Here is a 22,919-nt window from a genome sequence, read left to right on the forward strand (position 1 = left end):
ATACTTTAAAAAATATGACAACTGGTGTTGAGTAGCAGTTAAATTTAGTTTACAAATTCTTGAATCCTTTTCTCGAATTCATCTTCAGCTCTTCGTGTTCTCTTCAATCTCAAATAATTTCAAATAAGTTGAAAATTGACCATATAGAATTTTAAACTTTAAAATTAATGCTCAATGCTTACATAGTTGTAAGCTCGACTTCCAATAGATATAATTTCCTTCATGCTTAGTAACCAATATGAGCTTGACCAATACTATCACCTTTGATAACTCGATAGCAACTAACTTTCAGTAGGAAACCATAGTGAAAGTTTTCATGCTCTGATGAAAATCAATCCCATACATACCTCTTGATTTCCTATTTGGGGATGGTAGGATCACCTAATCCATTGGATGAAGTGATCCCATCTAAACTTGATGTGTTACAATCCTTCTCCTTCTTCCATATCTTGTTCATATGCACTTTGACTTCTTAAACATCAACCTTTTGTTTGCCTTTATTGAATTCACTACTTGGTGCTTTTGACCTTGTTGGACAATCTCTACTTATGTAATGAGTCTTCAAACAACTACATGTAGTTTGACTCAACCATCTTTTGTAGTCACATCTGAAATGTGTTCTAATGTAATTTTCAACAACATGTTCGTACTCTTGACAATAGTGACACCTATACCTTATATTGTAATCCCAATTGAAGGATCTACTAGTATGATTTTCCTTACTTTCTTGTTTGATGACCAGTTAGGCTTTGATCTACACTAATATGCTATGTCTATACATCTTACTATTGTAGTAGTAACCTTCAAATATTTGTGTTTTCATGGTCTTCATTTTGCATTCATGTGCTTGATGTCCCTGCTCATTGCACTTGTGATAATTACCCATGAATTTCTTCTTAGGGTTATGATTTTCATTGTTGCTCCTACAAACATTTTTTGTATGACCTATCGTTCCACAACTATGACAAGTAGGTTTTTAGTTCTTACCATTATTTCTCCTTTGTTCACCACTTTTGGATGATTCTCCTTCTTTAGTACTAGTGTAACCCAATCTAGTAGTGTCACTATTAGATCTAGGAGATCTCATCAATTTCTCAAAATACTTGATGGATTCATTAGGTTTGTTGAAACTTTCAACAAATTATTTTTCTCCTTTTAGATCATTTCTTAGTTGTTTGTTCTGCAACTTCAATGTTGTGATTTCAATATCTTTACCATTCAATTTATGATTGGAAATCATCACTTCATTCAATATTTCTAGTTGCATGTGAGCAATCCTATTCACCTCTAATGTCTTCTCTTCCAGTCTACCGATCAATATCCTTTTGTCATTTTTAATCATGACTTTGTCTTCTTCAACTTTATTTTTTTTCTCGGTCACTCCACATAGCAATATTGATTGAACTTCTTTTTCTATCTTGAGATTTCTAACCTCTTTAGTTAGGGTTCCATTCTTTTCCATCAACTCTATAACTATTGTATCAAATTTATTTGTATTTCCATCTACAAACAATTTAGTAGTGTCAATCTCTTGGTATTGTGTCTCATTCTCTTTAATAGCTATTTTTTTCCTTCTCTTCAATGAGCACTTCAACGCACCTCTTGCTTAATTTAGATAATGTAGGGCAAGCTAGATATCAATCATCCAATTATCAATAATCTTTCCCAACTTGTAGACTTCCATCTTCAAGATCATTCCTCAAAGCTTCAAAGTTTTCCTTTCTAGAGAACCAATGCTCTGATACCAATTTTTGGAAATAAAATAGGGAAAGTAAACATTGAGAGGGGGGAGGGGGTGAATTAGTCCTTCAAAACTTTAACCATAAATTCATTCACTACACATCCATCTTGCAATTTACATGTAAACCGAAATAACTAGGTAAACATATTTATCCATAGCATGAAAGGAATTAACATTCACCACATATGTGACACAAGATATTTGGTTACCCAAAAACCCTCCAATGAGAAGTTAAAACTGGGGTGCGAATGAAACCCACAAATCTCCACTACTGTAGTAATAAAGGAATCCAATGAAGGCTAAAATGTTCAATCTTAAACCAAGATCGACCCTATGAAAGGCCTACCCTACTAAAGGCTTCCAAGATTGTTAGATCTTACCCTGTTAAAGAATTTCAACACCTTGTTAGAAGTGTGCCTGATTAAAGGACTTCAACTTATAATGAAGTAAGCACCCTACTAAAGGATTTACAACAGCCTATTGGGACTACTCTATTTTGAGAGATTTAACTGATTTTCCTACTAACATGTATCAGCAATGATCCTTTTGTTAGCACTCTATTTCTAGATAACAAATCACCTCTTTCTTGATGTGTGCTTGATCCTTTTTGATCAAATGTATCACTGCTATCCTCTAATTCCTTTCCTCTATTATCCTCTAATTGATTATGCAATGTATCTCAATTCACAACTCCTTAGCCACCATGAATGTTCAGTTTGCACATGAAAACTTCTCTCTTCACTTCTTCCATATTCATAAAAAGTCTAGGGTTTTTCCTCCCTAAGAATACCTAGGTGACTTAGGGTTAGGTATGAATCAACGATTGTGATTCGCCCATTTTTCCACTCAAAATATTACTTCAATTGATTGGTTGCATGTAATGCATATGGATGTGTAATATAAATTTCTCCTTATCATCTTAGAATTGTAAAAAAATCCTTAAGTCAACTCAAAAATGATTTACATAAAAGTTTGTGCCATTACAAACAACTATGTCCAAAACTATTTACTTGGCACTTGAAGTGTCTAATGCACAACATCCACTGTATGTTCAATGTTGTAACTCAGCTTTTGAATGAATTGGCATCCATTGATCACTCATCACTTGAATGACTTGGCATCTACTATCTTCTTGGCACTTGAGTGACTCAACACTTACTAGTTACTCAACATATACTGTATATCTAACAACTTATGCTTAGAATACACTACTTGTTTAGCATGAACTAAGAAATTGACATAAAAGTGTGTTGTCACTCATATGTCAAAACCAATCTGAGATTAACAATTTATGTCTTAAATTATATCATTATTTAGCCCTCCCATATGCCTTCATATTCATATCTATATTCCACTTATATACCATTTTCCCATTATAAATTGCATATATTTCAATGTATAAGTATTACTTATTTTAATTTTTAGATAAAATATATGAATAATTAGTTATATTTTTTTAACATTTACTATGCCAGGAAATGTAATATTCCTTGCAAAGACAACCTCCCCTATCCTATTTATTAACTTTACTTCTCAACCATCCAGATTTGCTAGTAAGAAATTTGTGCATCCCTTTTTTAACTATGGGGCACCCATAAAAAGAAACAAGGAGCTCCAATGGTATGAATTATTGACCTCCCAATCCAACCACTACCTTTCACCATTGCACCACATGCATTTAGCATAAACAATTATAACTATATGGTCCTATAGATTGGAATGTCTAAAATAGAGGGTTTGATTCCTCTTATAAATGGGGAGATCAATTGTGATTGAAAAGTGACATATACTATGGTGTCCACATAAGTTTGTGTTTCTATAGCCTTATTTTGGATTACTCATCTTCTTTTAATAAAGAATCTATAGTTATGAGTGAAATAGTATAAGAAATATTTATATTTCTTCTACCATGCAAAAGAGGAGTAAGGGCCCATTCCTTAGGAGAACAATGATATTTTATGTTTTTGTGTGCTATCTTATTTTAGTTTCAAGTTGTGTGATTTAAAGTTCATTAATTTTGATTTGATGAAATAATTATGACCTAAGATTTGTTTGAGTAATATATTAAAGTTTGGTTTATAAATTGTTATAACATAGAATTGTCTTTCTTTGTACAATTTGTGTGACACTTTAATCATGGAAATTGAAGGGAAAGTTAAACTAATTCAGCATTAAGAAATTATTTCACTAGTTTAACAATTCATAACTTATGCACATTTATGGTTTTTATATTATTCTACTTTAGATTTCTAAGTTCTATTTCTAGAATTATTAAATTTGTGAAAACTATTATTGTTGGGAAGACCCAAATTCGGTTGCCAAAATTACATTCAATTGCAACATATTTGTTTACATGTGTTCTAGATGCATTCCAAATCACTCAAATCACAACTATCTCCCTTTTTAGCATATTGGTCGAATACATTTCACAAGCTTATGCCCTTAGATTGACATGAATAGACAAAGATGAAATTCAATCTAAGTATTAAATCTTTTTTATTGTTTTTCCCACTATTGTCCTATTAATATTTAATAAATTTCTTGATGAAATGTGGCATATCTCACAATGGTAAAAAAAATCAATGTAGATAATAACAATAGCATACATCACATGTTCATATGGATGTAAACATTGCACCTTCTAGTGCAAGAGCTAGTTTAATAATAAATCATTGATCATTAATAATAATAAAGTCATAAATGATATTAACCCCTTAACATTACAGATTATGTTTATATTAAAGCCTATTTTTAATATAATTATTTTGTTTACAATGTATTCATTTATGATATATTTTTTCCTCTCTTGTAAAAATGATGTTACCTTGCCTTTTTATCATTAAAATATTTTTCTTTTTTGGATGTATTTTTTAAATGGAAATATTAGATAAAAATATAATTTCAGGAAAAAAGTATCAATTTAAGATAAGAGAAGAGATAAAATAGAAAAAATCATCTCCCTACAAGTAAATATGGGTTAAGACTGTTAATATATTCTTATGGGTTCTAAAGAAACGTCATATGGACCAAGTAGAGGGACATGAGATATAAAATAAAAGGATCAAGCCTTCAATGTAAAACATCCACAAATATCTACATAAAAATTATGTTTTCTCAATAATGTTAAGTAGTATGATTAAGAATAACATATGTAGATTGTGAGATGTTAGAAACACCACATACACTAGAATAATTTCTATTTTTAAATTAAAAATTAATAAAATTATAAAGTATATTCTACAACCTATTCATGATAAAATATTATTTATAAATTGAAGTTAAAACATATGTATCCAACAAAATAAAAATATATAATGTGTACTAAATATTGATTTTGCAAATTCTAGTAGTATATTATTAGAAAATAATAAATTATATTAAAATTATTCAATTTTAGTGTACTATGATTTTTTCTAATTTTCAATTGATTAAATTTCTAATTATTCAACAATTTGAATAAATATTAAAAAATGAATAATCTCATGTATGATGGCTTTGTCATGATAATAAAAATAATTATAATATTAAAGTAATTAATAACAAAATGAAGTTCATCTTACACTCAACATAATAAAATCTTTATATATTATTTTTTTTGAAATAAAAAGCAACCAGAAACAAGGGGGTCGGCCCTTACAACCAAATGTTGGTAACCAACACATTACCAGAAGAGACCAACAGAGAACCTTAACAGTTTGAACTAAAGTTCCACTAAGCCACAATGAAACATATGCATGTTACGAACTAGCATAATAAAATGAACAAAACCACCTAAACTATAGTAGTAGTCCAATAAGTCTATTAAAGTATGAGAGTTCATCATAAAAACTATTAACATAACCATGCCTACCCAAGTATGAGAAACACCTGAAAACTAGCAAAATTGGAACCAGCATATAAACATAAAATTTTAGATCTGAGGATCCCCAAAATCTAGAAAACTTAATTAACAGTTTTGTCCTTTCCCTTCACAGCAAGTAGAATCTATGCCTAGTCATCCACAAGGAATTTAAGGAGGAGCTTATGATCCTCCATATTCATTCCAGTGTCCTTCTTCTCCTAAGCCAGTAGTTGGAGGGTAGTGGCAACTATGTGGGTTACCTTAAGGAAAAATTTACAGAAGGGGAAGAACCCTTCCTCTAAAGATTTAACCCTCATTTCCAATTTTGCATATGCCTCCAATTGCTGCTCGGTCTCTTCCTTATTATCCACTTCCACCTTCTTAGCTTCCTCTTTAGCATTCTACGCCTAGTTATCATCTTGCCCTACAGTGTCAAATATTTCATAATAACTAGGCGCACATCATCCCATGGAGCTGGCAGTTTGTCCCTCTTAAATCCTCCTCTATAGTGCATTGGTTCTTCACTGACCACAAAAAAGTTGTTCTTACTAGCCTTGTCCGTAGTTTTAGTAACCTTCTTCCATTTATTTCCTCTCATTGAAAGACTAGTAACCATGCCTATCACCTCCTCATTCACTTGAAAAGTGATTCCATTAATGGTGACCTTGCGATCATTCCACCCATTGACAAACTGAAGGGCACAATTCTCATCATATGCCACCATTGACTGCATGTAGAGAAAAAAGCCCCCCTCCTTCAACAAAAACCAAGTGGCCATCCTATCTTTGAAGTTCTCCATTTTTGTGGGCTCCAGCCTATTCAAGTCCCCTCCCATATCTATTCTACCAATTTCCCATTCCCCCACTTCAGTAATGTGCATCTGAACCTCCTTGTCTATGAAAGCACTGCACCTAAAATTGACCCTAAGTCTTTCAACAATAAGAAAAGAAGTTTTACAATCTCGTGCTTGATACACTTCAAAATTCCAATCCAATTCATTATGGGATTTGTGATTGTATGGTATCATAATTTTAGCGCCCCAAAAATCTCTGACAATCTGATAAATGATATCATTCATACTTTTAAATGGGGAGAAATTTAAATTCCACAATTTGTTACCATGACGATGAAGTGACATTCCTCTTAATTTCCATTCACTCATATTTTCATTAGTATGGCCACGTCTCCTCATTTCCCTAAAACCTTTCTTAATTTTAGCACACTTGACTCACTCATGCCAAATTTGGCCCCAATATTAAATATTATAGACATTATTACATAATACTCCATCTACTTTCCTTGCTTATCAAGGACTTAATGTTTTCATTAATTTTCTCCATATTCCTCCAGCACGTGAATTTCATAGATTTAAACCGCATGGCAGCCGCTGTGTTGACCTCCTTATTTCCTTCCCTGTAGATGTGTTGCAGGTGCATTGTTCCCATTCCATCTAAAATATGTCTGATATCCATAATTATAGTTTGTATATTCCATCCTAGTTAGGACACCCCATTAGCTAGATTAATGATTAATTTGGAGTCCCCTTCTATTGTTACTTCTTTAAGTTGCATTTCACTAATCAGCTACAGCCCCCAAAACAAAGCCATTGCCTCAGCTAAATTATTACTTCCATTTCCCAACAGCACATCACCCTTCCTGTCTTGCAGCACTCCACCCAATGCTCCAACACCTCCTCTAGTAGCACCATCAAAATTTAGTTTAAAATGTATACTTGGGTAGGTGGTTTCCATCTCGTTTGTTGTCTCCTCAATATTTTTGAGTTGTCAAAAAGGAAAAAATCCTCATGACAACCCCATTTTTTTGCATTTCTCAGTTCCACATCTATAAAGTCCATTCGGCTCATCAAATCATTTAGATCTTACAAGCTTTCTGGGTAATCCCTATTACCACCCAATTTCTCCAGGTGATACAGGGGAGTATTACAGTCACCCATACACATCAATTTCTTATCCTTCATAGTTTCTATAATCCTAGCTAATTTATCATATGTTTCCTTCCTCCCTAGCTTGTTATTAGAGGCATAAATATTAATCAATCCCTAGCTGTGAATACTAGATTAGAAATTAGTTATCATGAAATTTCTATCCTTCCAAACCTTAACTCCCATCATAGAGTTCGGGTTCCATATAGTAGCAATACCCCTTGAGGCTCTATCAGACTCCATATGCATGTAAGCATCACCAGGCCAAACATTACAAACAATTTTATCAAAATTGGCACTAGACATTTTAATTTCTTGTATTAGAACACATTCAACTTTTTCTTGAAAAATACCTTGTTTCAGAGAATATATCTTCTGGGGGTTATTCAATCCCGTTAAATTCCAAGAGTGGAAATTCATTTCTTACCTCTAGTAACAGTCTCCAGTGTAAGTTGCTTACCATTGGCCACATCCCTTAATGCTTGTTTTTTCCTAGTTGCTCTGCTAGATGGCCTTCCAGTAATCCCAAAGGCACCCACATCTGGCTTTTTACCCCCCCTCCTTTTCTTTTTCTAGACCTCCCATTCCCCATTGTCCTCTTCTTGTGGTGAGGTAGGGCTATCTTCCTTATCCGCCTTATCAATGCTTGCCATGACTTTAGCTTCAATCTCCACTGGGGATGTCTTAACCATTTTTAAGGGGGTACAAACTTTTACTTGAGTATCAGATTGTACGGCCATAAGACCTTGCTACAGGCTATTACCTCCCTAATTTGTTGGTGAGCCAAGAATAGGGTAGAAAACCTCTATTTCACCTTCCTCCAACAACTCACCTTCCTTAAGTCCCCCCATGGGTGAACTCAATAGTTCCTCTAAGTCCCTTTCAAAGGGATATTCCTCTAATTTCTTCTTGTCCTCCAAGGCTTCCCCTTCCCTAGTAGCATTATGATCTTTGCCTGGGGTGGAAAGCATGGGGTTAACCTCCATAGTCTGTGTTACAATAGTCTCCACCTCCTATCTTGGGGCCTCTGAAGGTTCCCCTATAGTTTCTATAACTATCCCTAGCCTACTCTCCCTTTCTTTGTCCTTTTGCATTTAAGCCTTGCAGTCCACTATAAGGTGTCCAAACTAGCCACATTTCTAGCAGAACAAGCCTGCATTCTCATATTCAATGGGCTAGACTTTCTCTCCCCATTTGGTCTTAAGTGTAACCACAGTTGGGAGTGCACGATTCAATGCAACATTCACATAGAACCTTGCATAAACCATACGTGGATTTTGCATAGTTACCTTATCTATTGTGACAAAGTGACCAAAAGAATTCCCCACCCATTTTAGGATCTTTTCATCCCAAAATTCAAGGGGTGGTCCAAGTAATCTAACCCAGACTAGGGGGGCCAATTTACTTAGCTCTGCACTAGCATCAAAACTCGGATGCCACTTTTTCAAAGCAAGACAATGTTTCCCATAATACCAAATACCTGAGAGAATAAAATTGGTATCTTCCTCCGAAGTAAATTTGAAACAAAAGAGGCCATTGGGCATAGCAGAAACCTCCACACTACCTCTAACTTTCCATATCTGACTCATTCATTTTCAAACCATCTCGATTGTTGGTTTGAAAGCAATGAATCTGCCAACAACACAAAGTTTGAGACTAGAAGTCACACTGTCCAACAAACTATTAGGGAGGGAGATCACTGGAGAATCAAAACTACGAGCAATCTTGGGATCCTCCGAATGGGCCTTAGTCGCCTCCAAATGGGCATTAGTCCCCAAGGATCCCACAAGCACATTTTTCCAACCCGTCAGGGACCCATTAGCCATCATTTGACCGCCCACTGGAGGACCATGAGTAGGGCCACTACTGCCCAAGACAACAGTGTCGGCAAAAGAGATCCCAAGATCCCCCTTGGACTCACAACCATCCCTCGTGTCCTCCAAGTCCTTATATAATGCAAGCACCATTTGCACATCTAGGCAAGGAGGTGAATCCGGGGGCTCAAGGCCCGCCATAGATTCTGAATTCAAATTCAAAGTTGAGCGGCAAGTTGTAGAGTGGCTAAGACTATCTTAAATAGGGCAATTGTTACATACAATCAGCTTTTATTATATATTATTGTTGTTAATGTGTCAATCTCTAAATATTACTATTTGAATTAATAATAATTGGTATTTTTGCTTCCACTTGAAACACCAAACCTTCTATATACCTCAGTACTTATTCTTCCCTATGTATCTAGCAGAACTGATGGATCATTATGTTCTAGAGTGCGGGGATAGGGCTACTCTATCAATTATTGAGAGCTGACATAATGCTTCTGGATAGTCATCCACATAATTCTGATTCCTCCAAGATAGCACAACTGACGGAATAGTATTTTTCTTTCGGTTATGTATTCTGATGCTTTGGTAGTGACAACTGATCTTTTTGATTGTTCGAGATCTGTATTCTAGTGCTCTGGCATTGGCAACTGAGCATCTCGATGATCTTATATATGTATTCTGATGCTCTCCTATTCAGCAATTGGCTTTTCGTTCATTTATGTTTCGGCCGTTAAGCCTTCCACTAATTATACTACGCACTTCAAAAACCTATATGAGACTGAAACAACTCCTTGTAATTTACATCCGCTGCTGTTTGTTTTGAATTAGGTTTTGTTTTGAGCAAGTATTGTGAATATGAGTCAACAACAAGCTCCTGCTATGTCCGGCACATTCACTGGTATGCAGAGCAAAGGAGAGAAACAGAAGGTGAATAACAACGCAGGCAATAAGAACAATACTCGCAGCGTAGACAATCAGAAGAGCAGTGGGAACACCAACAAGAAGAAGAGTAAGGTTAATGCAAAGGGCAATCAGAACGTTCAGCCCAACAAAGGCAATGGGGACAAGCAGCAGAATATTGGGACCCAAAAAGGAGGCAACAACAAATCATAAAAGGCTTATAGCCGAACTTTAGTGATTTCTGAGCGGTAAAATCCGCGTAAACAAAACTCTATGTATGTGTTTTTTTTTACCTCTTTTCGGTCATATTTATGTTTCCCTGTTGTGCTGCCAACTTAATACACGTTTTGTAGGTCTGTATAAGAAAGAAAATTAAATCTTTTGTTCTCTTTTGGTTACCTCTGTGTTGAAATCTTCCCATGTTTTTGTATCTCACAAGAGAGAGGGACAAGGTAAAGCCAGCTTTCATATATTCTTTAACAATACTGGTAAATTATAAATAACGTAAATGACATCTAATTACAGGAACGTGTGGTGCAAAAGAAAATCAGTGCGCCTTAAACTTAACCATCAATACACACATGGAAAAACTTATACGCTATGATGTTACCGGTGAAAATGAAACCCTCATTTGTTGAATTGAGAACTTGCACACACTTAAAGCGGTAATAGATGAGGTTAATATCAATTACTTCATATTATGTGTGGACCTCAGTTTCATATAGAAAATCAGATATATAGAAGATTTAATAGATGGAAAAAAAATTGCATCAAACTTTTTTTCCAACGCCTGTTTCAATTAAAATAGAAAACACACACACATATATATTATTAGCAGTTGTAACACCTATAAAGGTTTTTTATTCTTTTAATAATTTAATATTAATTTTTGTTTTAAAAAATATTCAAATAATTTATAAAAAAATTAAAATTAATGTAATAATAATTAATTCTGTATGTACCTTGTGTTTACATGGACATTTAAAATTATCTATAAAAGAATCATTTAGAATTTTTAGCAATTTTAGTGGAGCAACTGTTATTTAGCAATTGAAAATAAGTTAGAGGAAAAGAGGAGGGCTAAAGATAAGTAGTGGCTACTTATTGCCAAAGAAATGCCACATGACTTCACAAACTCTTTTGCCTTTTTTTCAAAAGATTTTATTTCTATTTTTCTATTGTAAAACTATTATTAGACTTCAAATTTTCCTATTTAAAAATAAACAACAAAATATATATTCCTAAAAGACTAAATTTTCAATATTAATATACATACATCTATATGTATATCATAAATATGTTATTTGATAATAGATATGTTTCTATTAAAAAACTATATATATGTATCATAAATATATATATTATTTTATATTATATATGTTTCCATTAAATAAACTTTTCTATATTACAATATATAAATATTTCTATTTTAATTTTTATTTATTAATATTAATTTAGAATCTTTATAAAATATTTTATCATCAAAATTTAGAAATTATATTTACCTATTCATAATATTATGTAATGCCCTGCTCGGAGATCCTTGGAACACAAGGAGAAAAACACACTAAATAGTTTTTATCTGAAGATAAGTTATGGAACAATAGCATAAAGTAACCAAAACCATCACCATAAGGTGATGAGAATAGGGGACATGGCAAGACTCACATGTTCACCTACTCTAGCGGAAGTCTTACAAACACTTCCAAAGATCTCCAAGCTCTAAACCACAACTCACAAACCATGACCACATGAATCATGAGAATATACCAAGGGGATGTTCTTGTTCAATCCCAAAGTAAAAGCTCCTAGCATGGTCAGACAACAAGTCCATTTCCACTAGTCATATCATAATCTAGAAATACAAGCAGAAACCAACAATGGTCATACACAAGACGAGGGCTCAAGGTTAGAACTACTCATCTACTAGACACCATGCTGATAGATAATGTTGACTCCTAAAATTTGGCTAAGTTTGAAATCCTAAAGCCCTGAAATTTGGCCAAGTCTGAATTTCTGAAGCCCTAAAATTTTCTAGAATATTTATCTTAACTCGAAGAGGTCTAGAACCTATCTAAAATGAATTGTCGCATATATTAAAATATATCCTAATTATAAAGAATTAAATATATGTCAACTTATACTTCAATTATATATTGTAAACCCCATACAAAATCTATTGAACTAGGAAGGAGTGCAACCCTAAAGGGTACCCACAACACCCTTCAACTCTCAACTGAGATGTCCAGAGATATATGTTGTTTGTCTAAGGATGTTTTTGCAAGAAAATTAGACGACACTTTACAATATCCAAGAAATATAAATTCTCACTATAGCTAGGTGATACTTTTTGCTGAGGTGATACTTCTCACTATTGCCAGGAAATACTTCTTAATATAGTGAGGTGATAATTCTCAGTATGGCTAGGTGATACTTTACCAATATCGTACAATAGTTCACACTACTATGGTGTGAAACTTTTTAGTATTGTACAATCTTTCTCCTTAAGGCATGTGATATTGTTCCAGTATTGCCCAATGCTAAACCACTATCACCCAAGATTAAAATGAAACAACCTAACAAATAATTAGAGGGGGAAAAGAGTTAGAACCTCCACACCCGAGAGTACTGGATCCACAATAATGAAGGCTTAGACAATAGAACACATGAAATACAAGACACCATGCAACATGGACTAGAATACAACTATCCATCTAATCCACACCACCATATGAAGAAACATGCGGAAAGAAACATCACAAAGTACATACATGGTTCCTAAACCAAACATCATATGAAGGAAAAACATAAACATCTAAGCACCAAAACCACTAAAACTTGTGTGCAGTTCCTCCCAACCTCAATAGCATCATGAGACATCAAAGTCCCTAGCCATCCCCTAATTGTAACATCCCAAACTATTGAATAGATAGTGAGAGCTTTCTTATGAGGGAGTTACCACTATAAATATAACTAACATCATAAGAACAAGAAGATCTAACATGCTAATCCATCAAAGCATAGATACTCAAACTAGTAATGAATCACATCATCTAACCATATGCTAAAATATCATAACAAATGAATGCATCAAATGAAACTAACATCATTTAAATATGATATCCAAGAATTCTAATTAAAGTATAAATAACAATGAAACATATTCGAGAAACTTGAAATACTTAGTGAAACATCAAGCATTGGCCTCTACTAGAAATAGACCATCTTTGTACATCAGTCCCCAATAGTGGTATAGATAGCTATATCTCCCAACCACATGAAACCCATAGGTCCACTCCCATCATGCTGATGGAGATAATGATCCAACCATAAACAGACATAAAGAAAACACTTATGGTGAATGCTCACACTAGACAGTAAAGTGGACTACAACCAAGATAATGAGACAATGCAAGTGGATCAGATCTTAGTTAAACACTCAATGGGTCAACTATGTAGCAACTCACTAGAGGGTAAATCACTTGGCATTAGGTAGCCAAAGATAGTATTGGTAGTTCTAACTCCCCAATGAAAGGAGCACACTCATGTCTCCTTTGACTTAACTAGGTGCTCACATAAAATTTTATTATCTTAAAATTTACTACCCCACAATTTATGTAGTTATCACATAATTAAGTCTTCTTTACCAACCTAGGAAATAGTCACCAAGGTTCTGGTAGAAGCCCCTCCATGCTACCCTACTCTACCCATTCTAATCCAATTATGAGTGCCCATAGGCATGCATATTCCCAATCCAACCCCAAAGGAACATAACTCCACCAAAATATAACTGGGAGTTTGGGCCTCATAAATAACCTAACAAATGCATTTGAACGTTCTCATGTATTGGTGCACCACCATCATGAAGATCATAACACATGGAATGGATGAGAAAATAAGAAAAATAATGCTCAATCGAATACTAGTTTGGGAGTATGGATTCTACATGAATCCCAATGAACACTAAAACCATACATCATGAACTCACTTAACTGACCTTAATCCAAGAATGTGAATTCTACATGAATCCCAATGATGCAACAAAACCAAACATCATGAACTCACTCAATCGGCCTCAATTCGAGAGTATGGAGTCTACATGAATCCTAGTGTCCATGAAATAATAACAAGGGTTAAAAAGAAACAATAACACTATGTAGAAAATCACTCAATTGAAAACAAAATCAAGAGTACAGATGTAGCACGTATCCTAATGCAAACACAAAGATGTGAAAATAATTACATCAACATCCTATGGATAATCTAAATCCATGACCAACACCATGCCAAGAAAACCCAAGAAAAATGGGTGGCATGCAAATTGAAGTGAAAATACTCAAAACTCAAAAAAAAAATTTAAAACCCATTTGTCTTAGGGCACAAAAGCCATGAATATCAAATAAAATTTGGGTTTTGAGCCTGTATGCAAAAATGACTACCATAATGGTGCAAAACCCCAAACCCTCATCCTAGAAAATAGGGAAATGTTGATACCTGTCTAACTGGGTAGAGCTAATGTAAAACAATAGAGGGGAACACTAGTTCTCAGCTTGCTAACAAATGAATACAAAAAAAAGAAGTCAAAACAAAGCTTAAAGATTAAAATGAGAGAACCCTACCTCAAAGTCAAAAGGGGCGAATGAGAATCTGAAGCATAAAATAAAAATCTCATAGAAGTATCCAAAAATTGTGGCAATCCAAGGTCTCTCCAAGCTAGATCCAATGAGACCGATCTCAGGATGATCCTACGGTCACAACTCACATAAGGAACAAAATAGTAATTCCTCATGAAGAGGATTTAGGATTTTACTCTCAAACTTTATAAGTCAAAAGTGAGAAGTTCAGGACAGAATTCCTTTTTTGGATACTTACTCGCTTTTTTACTGACTAAAGGATTAGGGTAAATGACCAAATCACCTAGTTAAACCCTAAATCCACCCAAACAAAAAAAGGCTATTCCAAGTAATTGGAATTCAACTACAAAAAAGTTGTCAAGAATCAAATTTAAAAAAAGATAAAGCACAAAATTTCCTTAAACCAAAATCATAGAATTCCTTAACAACTTTCATGAGAAATACAAACCTCTAAATGAGTAGACATTTTAGAAACAATAGTCCACCAAGATAACTAAGAGACGGGGGGTGAAATAGCTATCCAACAATTAAAATATTTCTTATCCTTAAACAATTTTATCCACTCAACCAAAGTAAACAACAACCATAAGAAGATGCACATAGACAATTACACCAAATATGTTAACTAGAGAAACCCTTGATTAAATAGAAAACCCCAGTGGGAAAGATGCCCACAAGATTATCTACACTAATATAAAGATTTATTATTGGAGGATGAACCCTATTAGGATTCCATTACCACATTTAGTACATAAAGTCCCTGTTAAGAGAATTTGAATTCGTGTTAGGAGATTCCAACCCTATTAGGAGTTGTACTGCAATATATGCAAGAAAATCCCACCATTCAAGCATACAATTTCAATTAAAAGAATAGCTCACTACACAAATAAGTAATCTAGTATTAAGTTCCTCCTATTCTGTCAACTAAACCAATCACTGTCAGACCTTGTAGACCGAGTCACAAACCTCAAATCCAAATATCAAACCTTGGATCACAAAATTAAACCCAAGCAATGAAGTTTCTTTCACTTCCATTCTACTCTACTCAACTTCGCATTCCACTCTTTGTGTTGCTTTCAATAACTTTTTCATGTCATTCACATATATCATGATAAAGGGAAATGTCCTGCCTTTATACTAAGTCCATAAAATAATTTCTAGAGTCAATTATTACACCTTCTCAATTAATTATTACAAGACCAAACTAAGAACATGTTACACTTAGCGATAAGATTAATCTTCTATCTTGCAGCTTGAATAATTTTTAATAATGCAATATTATGACAAGTGAGTTTAACCACATCATCATCAACATGTCCTCTACACATCTCAACCTTATCTCTCAGAATAAAAATTCTTCTAAGAGATAGAACAAGTTTACCAGAACATGCCTCTATAAATTCTATCTTAGAATAGACATCACCAAAACTTACATATCTTCTTCTAGACTTAACATTTCTTCATCCAATGTTAATTTCATATACTAGATACTTAGAAGTATCTCCCATAACCTTGGATAGTGATAATACTCAACTAGACGTGTGTAATAACTTTCTCTTTTCACTGTTCTTCTATCAAATACCATAGAAAACTACTATGTTGACATTAATGACAAACTCAGTCATGAATGTAATATATCATCATAGTAACATATCTACAATACTCCCCCATAGGAATATCATCAGCATTCATGCTTCCGATAATCTCTCAACAATCGCTCCCTTTGACATTGATGGCAACATAGAAAAAAAATATCTAGTTCCAAGAATACCAATAGTTAAATACTATTAACCTCTCTTTCCAAATACTCTTCATGAATCATTCTCCTAAACTATTTTCTATGCTAATCTTCTCCCCAACTTGAACCTTCTCCCCCATTGATATCAATGTTAGAGGTTTCAACATCTATCAAACTCTACAATAACTAATTCTTACTAGCTCAAGTATCCAAAGAAACTCTTCATAAAAACAACATCCAACAAGATTCCTTGATGACTTTGTCCATCACAGATACTCCCCCATACAAAAAGCATTAGCATTTAGTCCAAATAGACAATGGTGCTCTGTTACATTGGACTGATGCACTCTTGCATCTTCTACTCTGATGTAGGAAGGGGCATAACCCCTAGCATACCTTGTAAATACTCAAAAGTCTCTTTGGGAAGGGGCTTAGTGAATATTTCTACAATTTTCTCGTTAGTGTTCACATACTCCAATCTAATTTCCTTTTTTGTAACACTCTCTCTCAACCTGTGATACCTAATAGAAATCTACTTAGTCTTTGAATGCAACACTAAATGCTTAGTTCCTTCTCACTGTGAGTAACCTTTACATACCAATCTTTCTTTTTTCCTCACAACTTTTCCTTGTTCATTCATCTTATTTTTGAATACCCATTTAGTTCCTATCACATTCTTGTCTACTGGTCTCGGGACCAATTCCCATGTCTCATTCTTTACAATCTGATCCAATTCTTCTTTCATAGCTTGTTTCCAGTGATCATCTTTACATGCTTCATCATCATTCTTAGGTTCAACTTGAGATATCAAACATAGTTCTTCATTGACTCTACTTCTTCTCATCACACTTTTATCTTTTATTCTAATGATCTGCTCTGATGGGTGATTCCTTATCATATTCTTTCCTAAAGTAGGAGTTGTTATCTCAACTCTTGGCTCTACTAAAGGTTCTAAGCTCTGTTCTTTCCTTAACTCTCCTTCATTCCACAAATCATTGTTTGTTCCAAAGAATACTTCATCATTCCTTGATTTAGTAACAATAACATCATTTAAATTGTAATCAACTATTCTGTCTTGTATTCTAAATTTCTCATCAACTCTCACATTTGCAATTTTCATAATAGTTTTATTTCTCTAATTATAACATCTATAAGCCTTTATTTTTAATGAATAACCAAGAAATATACCTTCATCACTTCTAGCATCAAACTTACCAATATCATCATCTCTTTTGATACAACACTCACTACCAAAAATTATAAAATACTTAATTGTAGGTGAGTGACCAAACCATAGTTCATAAGGGGTCTAGTTTGTGGCTTTCCTAACCTATATTTTGTTTAGAGTGTATACTACTATGTTCACAACTTCTTTCCAAGACATCTTGGATACTTCATTCTTAGCTAACATAGCTCCTGTAGCTTCTATTAGTGATCTATTTTATCTCTTTGCTATACCATTCTATTCAGGGGTTCTCAGAGTTGATAATTGTCTTTTGATTCCATTTTTTTCACAAAACATGTTAAACTCATTTGAATTAAATTCTCCTCTACTATCTAATCTCAAAAATTCAATCTTCATGCTTGATTCATTCTCAACTCTTTTCTTGAATATCTTAAACTTATCAAATACTTTAGATATTTCTTTAAGAAATGCAACCCACATCATTCTAAAAATGTCATCAACTAAAATCATGAAATACCTTTCACTATAAAATCCTTTAGTCTTCACAGGACCACTAAGATCTATCTGTACAATCTCTAATTTTGCTATAGTAGTAAACTTCTTACAAGGAAAAGAAGTTATGTTATGCTTTGCCAAAACAAACTCCTTGAAAATTGTGTTAGAAGGTTTTATAACCTTAAGAAAATCTCTAACTACAAGCATACCACTAGTCTTCACAATGCTGTCAAAGTTTATATGACTAAATCTCTTATGCCATAACCAACTGTCATCTACCTTTGTAACCAAACATGTCATTTCAATAGGATTCAACTAAGATACATTACCTCTAGATTTTTTTCATGTTTGAATTACCTTTTTGTCTTTGTCTTTGATCATGCATGACTCTTCTATGAACTGCAACTAATAACCATTATGCACTAATTGTCCAAGACTTAGAACATTTTTCTTCAAACCATCAACATAATATACATCTTCAGTGTTAGTTTTACCATGATCAAGAGTTATAGATCCAATACCTTTAACTTTGCATGTTCCATTTTTTCCAACTCTAACAATGCCTCCATCCTGACTTTTGAAGTCAACAAACTTGTTCATATCACAAGTCATATGATGTGAACAACCACTATCAATTATCTAATGAGATTTATTTTCAACCTGTGATACCAAAGCTACTTTCTCTTGGCTTTCTTCTTTGATTGCTACAAATCATATTTCATCATCACTAGCACTTACTGCTTGTTCATTAGATTTATCTTCTTCATTTTCATACAAACAATTTCTATATCTTCTAGGTTTATAATTTTCTTTATATTTTTTCTCTGTTTTAGGACACTTAGATGCATAATGACAAAATTCATTAGAAGTCCAACATTTAAGATTTTGTTACCATCTTTCTCTCTTCTTACCAAAAGGGTGACTCTTTTTGGAATTCTTTTAAAATAACTTGTGTGTGTGTGGGAGGGGGATTGAATTAGTTATTCAAAGTATAGATCTACAAATAAAACTTTTCACAATTCAAGGAATCCATAAAATGTTCTCAACCATGCATGCATTCATTGTGTGTTAACAAAAACTTATATGTCATTGTTAAATCAATTTGTAGAAATGTAAAGCATGAAATGCAACACATTCATCAGCACAGTTGACACAATGATTTAATGTGGAAACCTAATTTGAGAAAAACCACCAATAACATGATGTCCCTTTTTCACTCTTCCAAAGTGATGCCTTGTTAAAGGCCAACCCTATCAAAGGTTTCAATACACACTGTTAAATGTGACCCCGTTAAGGAATTTCAATCACCATACTAAAAGTGAGCCTTGTTAGAGGACTTTAGGGCATTTCCTTGGAATGCGACCCTATTAAAATATTTTCTAATGACTGTTAAGTCAACCTTACTCCAAAGGATTTACCCTAGGCTGATACAATTGTTAGAAAGTTATAGTAGATATTTTGATCTAATATAACTTACAACCTTACTTGCAGATTACAGATCACTATTCAGTCCTCAACTCTTCTTGGATTTCAATTTTTAAAGCTCTAAAAGCTTATTCACCCTTCAAGTATTCATCCTCTTTAAGCCTTCTAGCTCAGTACGCCATTGCAAACTTCTTCACTTGGGTCACTTGATGAAGCAAAACCCCTTTCCTTCACCTTATTAGATTTTTGCATCAAAATTTCAAACACTTTTCTTCATGAATAGATATTCCTACATATATGAAATTAGAAAATTTTCTTTCTTATTATCTATATTCAAAATTAGGGTTTTTGATGGATTAGGTAGGATATAATGTATCTACCCCATATCTTGTCCTTTTTAGAAAATTCTCTTAGAATCCATTTGAATTCACCTCCAAAATGGTTTACATAAGATTTTGTACCACTAGCTCATCAATCTCATCTTCCTCCTGATTCACAAGTTCCAAGAAAACAAACTTGTTAGCTTTTATTGGGTAAATCTTTGGTCTTTTTCATAATGCAGAAGCTTGGCATTATCAATCTTCCGATGCTTGACACATACTGCATATCTCAATATCAACTAAAAATTAATTGACATCTAATAACTTTGCTTGGCATCCACTAGAATTTGTTTTTACTTTGCCTATGCGCAAGGACAACCTAGTGAAACATGGAAACAACCTCCAAGCTGTGGGACTTGAACTGTGAGGTTGAGTCTCTGGAGAAGGTCGGTTTCCTCTTACTATCAGGGCACACCTAACTACTCTCGAAAGAAAAAGGGGAAGAAGGAGATGCAGAAAACAACTCTACCCTACCTAAACTATAGAGGTGATGCACCAAAATAGAGTGTTCAGACCCATTTCTGCCCATGTATGTGTTATTGAACCAGAATGAAACTAAGGATATACACATATAGACTTGTTTTTATCTAATAACTGCATGCAGATCAGGATACCAAACTAAATAACACAAAGAAAGAGGAATCTCACTCATATATTACCCAGTAGGTAAAAATAGATACAGTATGTAGGCTATAGATCTCAACAATACACCAATGAGAGGCAAAAGGGATGCACATACACATTAATGGCTAAAGGAGATAAAATAGAGAATCATTCAGTTCAAAGGCACAGGGAATGTTACACTGAGAGTTGCAGAGCAATATCAGAGAAATCAGAAAAGAGTCGACCTTAAGAAAAGGTTACAAAATTTCCTTTATAGTTCACGAATAATTGAGGAAATTGGCTCTGCATTAACTGCTCAACTACTGCAATCAAGCTCCCATACAAAAATATCTGATCAAAGATCACACTCGAGTATGGTTCTGAGGTACAAAATCAAAAATTTGACTGAAGAAATGCCTCGAGTAGACAGAAACGGTGCCAATGAATGATCCTGACACAGTAGATGGATCAACTGAGACGGTGGAGTGTTCTTTTTTTCCCCGCATTCATTTTGGGTAGGTCGAGATTGATCATGAAGATCGGATCGCAGGATAAAATCGATTACATTTTCTTCCTAGTTCATGAATCAACAGGGTCGAAGCAAGTCAAACAAGCTATACGAGCCAACTGGGCCATGCGGGCCAATCATCTCTCTTCATTTCGCCACCTGGGGAGTTTTCTGTGGTTGACCTTTCCTTACGTCAGACTAATCGCGCCACCTTTGATCTGTTATCACTAACTATGACGGTCAGCCACTAACCGCCAACCCTGACCGGGCTCGTGAGACACGTGTCGACAAATCGCTATGTCGCCAACATATACATCGCACAACTTCTTCATAGAAAGATGATGCCTGTCGTCGATCTCTGTAGATCTAACAATCGCGAGGACTCATCATGTGTCGTACTTGCTTCACCTTGGGCCATCATATTTGGTGCCACTTTAGTGACTGTGCCACCCCAAATGACACTTGGCGATACTAACCGATGTACCCTTTTGCAACTGGGCCCCGCTGACACGTGGTGAAAGGGCGCCATGTTGCTATGGTAAAGATCATGCAACTTCACCATGGCGACATGGCACCATCCATTGATTTGCCTTAAATTTGACGGCAAGCAAGATGGATACTACCCCTCAGTGCATCGACAAATAGAAACTAGGCACATACCAACTGTCTCTATTTCTTGCGCTAACATCTAAGATTCACAAGACATGTGGCCGAAGGGCATTATGTTGCCATCATATTCTCCATGCAACTTTGGATAAGTGACATAGCGCTGACCGTTGATCTCTGCAGATCTGATGGTAGAGAAATTAACCTTTCCTTTTACTGGTGGTGGTGAAGATCTAGTCCCATGCGCTGACTGTATCCTGACCTGGCATATGTGGAAGTTCCTCATTGGTCTAACGAAACACAGCCTTGGTCTGACAAAGCACCAACCTGCAGGGTTCGTATCGCTTGACCCTACCGAGGGACACGTAGCGCCCAGGCCCTATGTCACTGTTGTAAATCTTGTGTAGCTTCCTCATAGCGCGATGGCGCCCATCGTAGATCAACTTAAATCTGATGGTAAAGAAATACCTCATACTCTGCACATCATCTCCTCTAAAAATCGTTGGGCCCGTGAAACGTTGTATTCTGATACGTACACTTTGCACCCCCTGTTGGTTATTTGAAATGCCCACCTGGTAGATCCAAGACTTGACCCCACGGAGTGGCCACGTGTAGGCTAGGCACCATGTCGCTATGAGAAAATTGAGGTCAAATTCCCATAGCGCCCAACCAATGACATGTCCTCTGATTTTCACGTGGCTCCTTCTGATTCACCACCATGGCGTCGGGCTTCTGACTATACAGGTGAAGTACAATTGGGACCCAACTACTTGCCTGAAGTTCCTGCTACTAATTTTTTCTGTCGCTATGGACCCTACCGCCAATACTGGGACTCACTGTAAAACATCTTTTGGCTAGCCAGGCGCTATGTCGCTATCGAAAAACTCATGAGTTTTTTGATGGCGACATGGCACCATCTTGCCTTTTGGATTTTCTGGTCCACAAAACTAACCACTCGTCATGAACTTTCCCGGCAACTGACCGCCCACCGAACACCTTTTCTAGTCCATCGTGAAACTTTTTCTGCCGTGAAACCTTTTCTGACCCGTGAACTGATTGCCTGCCGCTGGACCCACCAGACATGCATCAACTGG

This window comes from Cupressus sempervirens, chromosome 10 (assembly GCF_028749045.1).
Source record: "Cupressus sempervirens isolate cs-2001-9-10 chromosome 10, ASM2874904v1, whole genome shotgun sequence".
Taxonomy (NCBI): Eukaryota; Viridiplantae; Streptophyta; class Pinopsida; order Cupressales; family Cupressaceae; genus Cupressus; species Cupressus sempervirens.